This window comes from Carlito syrichta, unplaced genomic scaffold (genome assembly GCF_000164805.1).
Source record: "Carlito syrichta isolate Samal-C Ts95f unplaced genomic scaffold, Tarsius_syrichta-2.0.1 Scaffold287611, whole genome shotgun sequence".
Taxonomy (NCBI): domain Eukaryota; kingdom Metazoa; phylum Chordata; class Mammalia; order Primates; family Tarsiidae; genus Carlito; species Carlito syrichta.
In genome coordinates this window covers 98,183-105,532 of record NW_007231707.1, presented here as the reverse complement: position 1 = coordinate 105,532, position 7,350 = coordinate 98,183, and the positions used below count along the sequence as shown (strand labels likewise).

The window sequence follows — 7,350 nt, the reverse complement described above, 5'->3', positions numbered from 1 at the left end:
CATCATTTTGCAGATGAGAAACTGAAGTCCAGAGTGTCTAAATAACTTTCCATATGCCACACACCTAATTGGTGGAAAAACAGGGGTACAATCCAAGTTTCTTGATATCTAGTCCATTTGTCTTCCAGTACAACAAAATTTCTCAAAGCTTGATACTTACAATGTTGGTAACAAACTATATGATTCCAGGTAGACAAGGTCGAACATTGAAAAGTTGTTATTATACATTTATTTAAAAAGTACCAGGACTTCCAGCTTTTCTATAGAAAATAAAAACTGTGAAAAGCATTGCTTCCACCCTAACAGCCAAAAAAGGCAAGATAATCTACAAATATAAATTTGTTTGAATCCATCAGAGAGTTGATGTCACAGTCTACCAACCAACCTGAAGTTGAAGGAAAACAGGTGCTGTTAGGGAGGGAGCTATAAGCCACATATAACAACTCACTTGAAATATCTCAGATGAAAGATGAGACTTCCAAGAACGTTTGTATGAAGATTTCTCCTAAAATGTAAAGTAAAGTTGCTAAAGGTGAATTGTGGAAAAATATGAGAACATAGAAATCCTGGGAACTGATGACACAAGGGGAACTTGCACCCACATGCAGGCTGTTCTCCATAGTTCTCCCCTGGGTGAGCACAAGAAAGACTGGCGACAGGTGGGAAGAAAGCTTTCTTATGTTTCAGGTCCAGAGAAGAGAAGAAGTCACAACTAAGGGAAAGACAGAAAGTCCTCCCGAATGCTTCTCCTTGTAGAGGGAGAAAAAAAAGCCTATGTCACTGGAGGAAGGGCAGCAAACCCTATCACACCCAGGTCACAAGTCCATACCCACTATGGCTGGTGAAAGGAAAACACTCTATATCTTAGTAGGAGCACAAAATCCACTTGGCCAGACCATACCAGAACTTCTACCACTGAGGGGAAATGGTCACTGAGAGGGCCCTGAGATGCAGTCACATGAAGCTGAATTAGAGACACAGAAAACGCTGCAATAAACCACCATCAGACTAGGAGGCACCTACTAACAAGCAACCACTGACACACATCTAGTGGGAAAGGAGCAAGACCTTGCAGAGAAAGCCTCTGTGAGGTTCAAGAGCACAGGGAAGACCTAGAACTGAGCCTAGAGAAAGAACATGATGAGCATCCTTCAGCAAACCAGCCCCTAAACACAAGGTAATAATACAGGAAATTGAAGCCAGTGAGGCACTGAAGGTATCATAGCAACAACAAACTCAACTCTTGACTATATTGACTCAACTCTCCCACTCCTTCCCCACAGAGTAAAAGCCTAGTTGAAGGAGAGGTGTACCCATTTTCTCTAGCAGAAATACAATTTATTTTAGTTTCCACTGTCCTACACACAATGTTAAACTTTCAACAAAAATATGCGACACACAAGGAAAGCAAAAAATAATGTGCTGTCAATGGGTGATGCAATGCATAAAGCTATACTCAGATGTGACCCAGATGTTGGAATGATCAGACAGTGATTTCACATGATCGTGATTAATAGTTAAAGACTCTTGTGGAAAAGTTGGACAATATGGATGAACAGATGAACAGCTCAGCAGAGACATGGAAACGATAGAAAGATGTCAAGTGAAAATGCTGTGAATAAAAGTACAGTACAGAAATGAAGATTGCCTTTCATTAGTTCATCAGTGAACCTGACACAGTGAGAAAAGAACCTGTTAACTTGAAGCTAGGTTGACAGAAATTGCCCAGACTGAAACACAAGGATAAAAGGGAGTGAAAATGTATTATAAACTGCAAACAGTCCATCAAAAGTGTGATCTGAACTCTACTCCTTAAATCAGGCTGAAGAGAAAAATAAGCAGGTTAACATCAGTAATGATAAGTCATCTTGACAGTGTGTAATCCTGATATAATGTGATGAGAAGGGTGCTTTACCTCTGTGGTCTTCTTCAGAAGACCTATAACTCCAGTCTAGTCATGAGATAAACATCAGACAATCCCTGATACATACTTCCCAAAACCATCAAGGTCACCAAAAAAAAAAAAAAAAAAAAGTCTGGGAAATTGTCACAGCTAAGAGAAGTCTAGAAAGACATGATGATTAAATGCAGTGTTTATTCTGGATTGGATCCTGGAACATAAGAAGGACATAAAGTGAAAATTAAGGAATTATAAATAAACTATGGCCTTTAGTTAACATATCAGTCTTGGTTCATTAATTATAACCAATGCATCATACTAAGGCAAGATATTAATAATAGAGAAAATTGGGTGTGGGGTGTATGAAAACTCTCCATATCCTTGCAACTTTTTAAAAATAAATTTAAAACTACTTTAAAATAAAGAATTATTAAAAATAAGCAAGTTGATTTTAAATCTTTAAATTATTTTCCTGGTAGTATGTAGCTTGAAATGGTTAAAAAAAAATTGAGACTACGGTCTGAGAAGAACTGAGACTTGGGAACACAGCATTCAAACAGTTAAGTGACTATACTATGCCATGCTATTCGACAATCCATATGAGAGGTAAAATTGTGATTCCTCTGTTTTGGCCCTATACTTTCACTCTATTCCTTAATCATGCTTTGTGCATAACTCTCCCTGTGATTAAAAACTTCCTGAGGACTGACAATATGTCTGTCTTTATTTCTTTTGGGGTCCTCAATGACAACATTCAAAATGGCTATGGAGTAATTAATTATTCATAGACTCAATTAGTAATAATAATAAGACTTCCTTGTACATTTCCTTAGTACTATGTGAATGATTTCTTTTAAGCATTGAGTAGCCTAAGCTATTATCTTTTCCTTTATAGTTACTTTAACCTTTTGTTTATTGATAATCACACAATTAATTGTCACAGGGATTTTTTTTTTTCCTGTGAATGCTCACATTGCCTTACATTGAGATCAAAACAAGTAAGTCTCTTACTCTCTATCACTGTGGGTAAGTCTGCTTAGAGGTGGGAGAGCAAACAGGTGTCATTTTGCAGGCCAATTCCAATCCCTTGGCAATGGCTACCTGGAAATCTGCCCTGAGGATACTGAGGCCACAAGTCCTGTGACTAATCTACGGGAGAAGGAGGGAAAACGATAATGTTATAATGGTCATGTGTTACATATATGGCAAACTCAATTTGAAGACACTTAACACTAGTAAGTGCTATCGTTCCCATAAAATTCTCTGAAAGCTTGAAAAATGTGATATTAAAATGTAGCATGGTGCACAAGATCTCCATGTGTAAAAGTAGACATTTTGACAGGTGGCAGATGGTGGGGTGGCCAAGATATCTTCCTTGCCTCTCTCAATTCTAGCCATAAATAAGGTTACTAAATTTTCTATTTGTGAGTTTGCTCTTTTGGGCAATTTTTCATATATTTTCAGTAAAAGATTTTATGAAATTAAGTGAAACTCAGTTTTATAATAAAAATTGCAAGGAAAAATATCATTATCACCACTACTGATAGAAAAAGATAATAAATCCCAATGACTACAGGAAGGTAAAATGTTTTACTTTATAGTTTCTTTTGTTTTTTTTTGAGTTGGAGTCTCACTCTGTCACCCAGACTGGAGTGCAGTGGCCGCTCCCGGTCACCACAGCCTCCACCTGCTGGGCTCCGGCGATCCTTCCACCTCAGCCTTCCAAGTAGCCAGAATTACAGGCATGCGCTACCACGCCTGGTTGATTTTTTGATTTATTGTAGAGATGAGGTCTCGCTGCCCAGGCGGGTCTCGAACCCGCGGGCTCAGGCAATCCACTCACCTCAGCCTCCCAAAGGCGTGGGATTACAGGCTGAGCCACCGAGCCCGGCTTACTTTATAGTTTATAATTTTATTTATTGAAAGCAGAGAGCCCAAAGGACAATCCCTGAAGTTTAAAAAATGCTTCCCAGTTAGCTTGACAATGATCCCAAGCATGATTTCTGAGAAAGTTCTGAATCACCTTTGGTTTATCACATATGCCAATGTAAGTCACTCTAACTAGATTTTTCTCAACTGAGACTGAGCAGGAGAAAAGGCAATCAGTTACCTACCATCTCTTCTCATCTATAACCTGCTTATTTCCAGCTTAGAAAGATGCTGCTGTGATTACCAACCAGAAACAATGGCTCAAAAGTTTTCAACATTTCTACTTATAGGAAATATTTCTAGATGGCTCATGAGAATAAAACTCTTCATTGCATCATTGATCATCTAGATTGTAAACTCTTAAGAATTGGAGAAATGTTTTATTAATCTCTACATCTTTGGACCCTGGGGCAAATACATGAGATTTCTCTTCCTCTCACTATCTTTATGTTGAGGACAACCCAGATATGATATACAAAGCCTCCTCTCCTCTATTCGTCTCTCTCTTTCTCTCTCTCCATCCTTCCATCACAGTTATCAATAAATATTCTATTGAGCATTTACTATTATCAGGAATAAATAGACAAATAAGTCAGTTTTTTGTTTTCAAGAAGATCATACTCTAATGTGGGAGAATTCTAATATATGCTCTGAATGTCAAGTGCTAGAATAGAGGTAGGTACAATGTGTGCTATGGGTAGAATGAGGATAGTGATACTTTTTTTTTTTTTTTTTTTTTTTTTGAGTTGGAGTCTCACTCTGTCACCCAGACTGGAGTGCAGTGGCCGCTTCCGGCCACCGCAGCCTCGACCTGCTGGGCTCCAGCGATCCTTCCGCCTCAGCCTTCCGAGTAGCCGGAATTACAGGCGCGCGCTACCACGCCCGGCTGATTTTTTGATTTATTGTAGAGATGAGGTCTCACTGCCCAGGCGGGTCTCGAACCCGCGGGCTCAGGCAATCCACTCACCTCAGCCTCCCAAAGGCGCGGGATTACAGGCTGAGCCACCGAGCCCGGCTTGATAGTGATACTTTTTACATCGAATAGATCGTGTACATGGAATGAACATGAGTCAAGCACAATGACGCTACCAGGTGGACTAGGTGGCAAAGGGCTTGTCTGTGCAAAGACCCATGCATCTAAGAAGAGCACAGATCTCCCTCTACTTTGGTTTTCTATAAATAGATCAGAAGTGCAATTAGCATTTGCCAGGGTTAAGAGGAAAAAAAATTGAAGAGTAAAAAAGTAAATGTTAATGTTTTTATTAAAAATGTCACTTCTGCTTTTCATACAAATTAGGAGTTAAAGTACAGGGAGCATAAGCTGACTCCAAAGGGCACTTCGATTGAATGATGTTTTCTATCCAATAGGAAACACCTAGATCAATGCTCAGGTCAAATAAAGAACAACAGGAAGTCTCTCCCTGAGCTCTGGCAGAGCATGAGACTGATAGATTGTGGTCCTTGCTTTGGAGAAGGACACCTACTCTATCAATTTCTGTTTTAGTTGAAATATGTTTTGTTCATTAATCTGACAACTGACCACTGGAAACTTGCTTGAAAATACATCCATCTCACCTTGGACACTGGAAAGATACTTCCCTTGGCAGGTGAAAAGTCAAAAACCTATCTGCAGTGATATTTGCATCATCAGCAACAGTAACAGATGCAGATTCAAACCTTCAATGCATCATTTGCAATGTCAGGTATAACTCCAAAAGTATATCTAATTCCTATTCATTAGTTTGAAAACTGGGGCTTCCATAGCATTCTGTTTACCAGGAAAATTGAGAATTTATTCATTTGGTTATATTAGGATTGTCAACCTAAATAACAAAAAGAGGTTCTCTAAAAGAAAAGATGTTTAGCTGGGCTCAGTGGCTCAGCCTGTAATCCCGCGCCTTTGGGAGGCTGAGGTGAGTGGATTGCCTGAGCCCACGGGTTCGAGACCCACCTGGGCAGGCGAGACCTCATCTCTACAATAAATCAAAAAAAAAAAAAAAAGAAAGAAAAGATGTTTATTTGGGAATAGAGCAGTGCAACGGAAATATCTATGCCATACTAAGCTATGTGAACTATTATGCATATTCAGGGAGATAAAGGAAGACAAAGGCTTCAAAAGGAAAAAAAAAAAGGAGGATTGCATAATTCTTTGGAAGTAATTATCCTTGGATACAAAAATCAAAAAAGTGGGCAATGCCAACCCAAACTTAGACAGGCAGTTGCCAGGCTAATGTCCTAGCAAAAGTGGTTTTTTGTTAAGGTTGCAATGGCCTTTGTGCAAGTTTGTGGTTTGCATAATCTTTTTTACTATCAGGTATGCAAGCCCAAGAACCCTCTTTTCATGGCCTTCCTCATCTCTGTTTGTCAGGGTTTTCTTAACATTAGCGACTCCATCTTGATTCTGCCAACTTTCACACTTCTCCTTTTTTTATTAGCACAATTACATTTATTTATTAATCAAAAGGCTGATTCTAATTAAAACAACACTTTGAAATAGTTATTTGTAAAATGTTTGTGATAAAGACAACTGAACATAGTAATGAAAAACAAAGCAGTAGTACAGAGATTTGGTCATTGAACTGAACTTGTTCATTCTCATAGCTAATTTCTGTCCAATATGATGATGAAATTTTAATTTTACTGTTTCATAGACCCAAGTACAAGTGACATAGTTCACAACACAGTCCACCACTGATTTCCCATCTTTCAACTTTCTTGTTATTGTGTTTTCCTTCCCATCCCACTCCTGATACTGAACCAATGCGCCATCTATAAAGTTTAAGACAGTCTCTGAGTTTTTCTGCCATCAGCTGTAGTTTATTCAAACATCTCTCCTAGGATACAAGAAAACTGTATTTTTTTCAAAGTGCTTTTGCTTTTTATGGTGAGGTTTTTCCTGTCACAAGTGAAGATACAATCTGACTTGGCCATTGCATACATTCTTTGAAGAGCTAATCCCACTCCTAGCTCCTTCATTTATTAATCAAAACCTTTGCTGTTCACCAGGTGCCATCTTCTTACCAGAAGCTGAATGGTGTTCAAGGGGGCACATGCATATTTATGGAGCAAGCAGTGCAGGATACAGTGTGGGGTGCGTGCTGTACCACATTCCTCCCTTTTAATCAAGACCTTTCGCCAAAAGCATCACTGATCAATTATCTCATAGTTAGATTTTCATGTCCATTGAGGCAGTGATGGACCTGTCCACTGGTCTTGCCTCACATTATGCAGAGTGATTGGCAATAAGGAGTCAGTGTCAAAACCTTGTCAGGCATAGTTGAATAACAAAGAAAGTTTAAAGGGAGTGACTCTCTGGCTAAGTCTACCTGGAATCCATAATGAAGTTAAATTTTGTTTGTTTCGTAGCCTTTTGCTATCATCTTGAAGTCCTGGGCCACATTATTTAGTTATACTGCTGAAAAAAAAAAAATTAACAAGCAAGAGATAAAATTTAAAAAGGAAAAATAAGCAGGGCTCGGTGGCTCAGCCTGTAATCCCGCGCCTTTGGGAGGCTGAGGTGA

The 7,350-nt window shown here is 39.0% G+C and overlaps 1 pseudogene; it reads right to left on the bottom strand.

Moving 5' to 3' along the window:
* Positions 1 to 6,326: 6,326 nt before the first annotated feature.
* LOC103254890 overlaps positions 6,327 to 7,350 on the bottom strand; it is a 9,151-nt pseudogene continuing 8,127 nt past the window's right edge.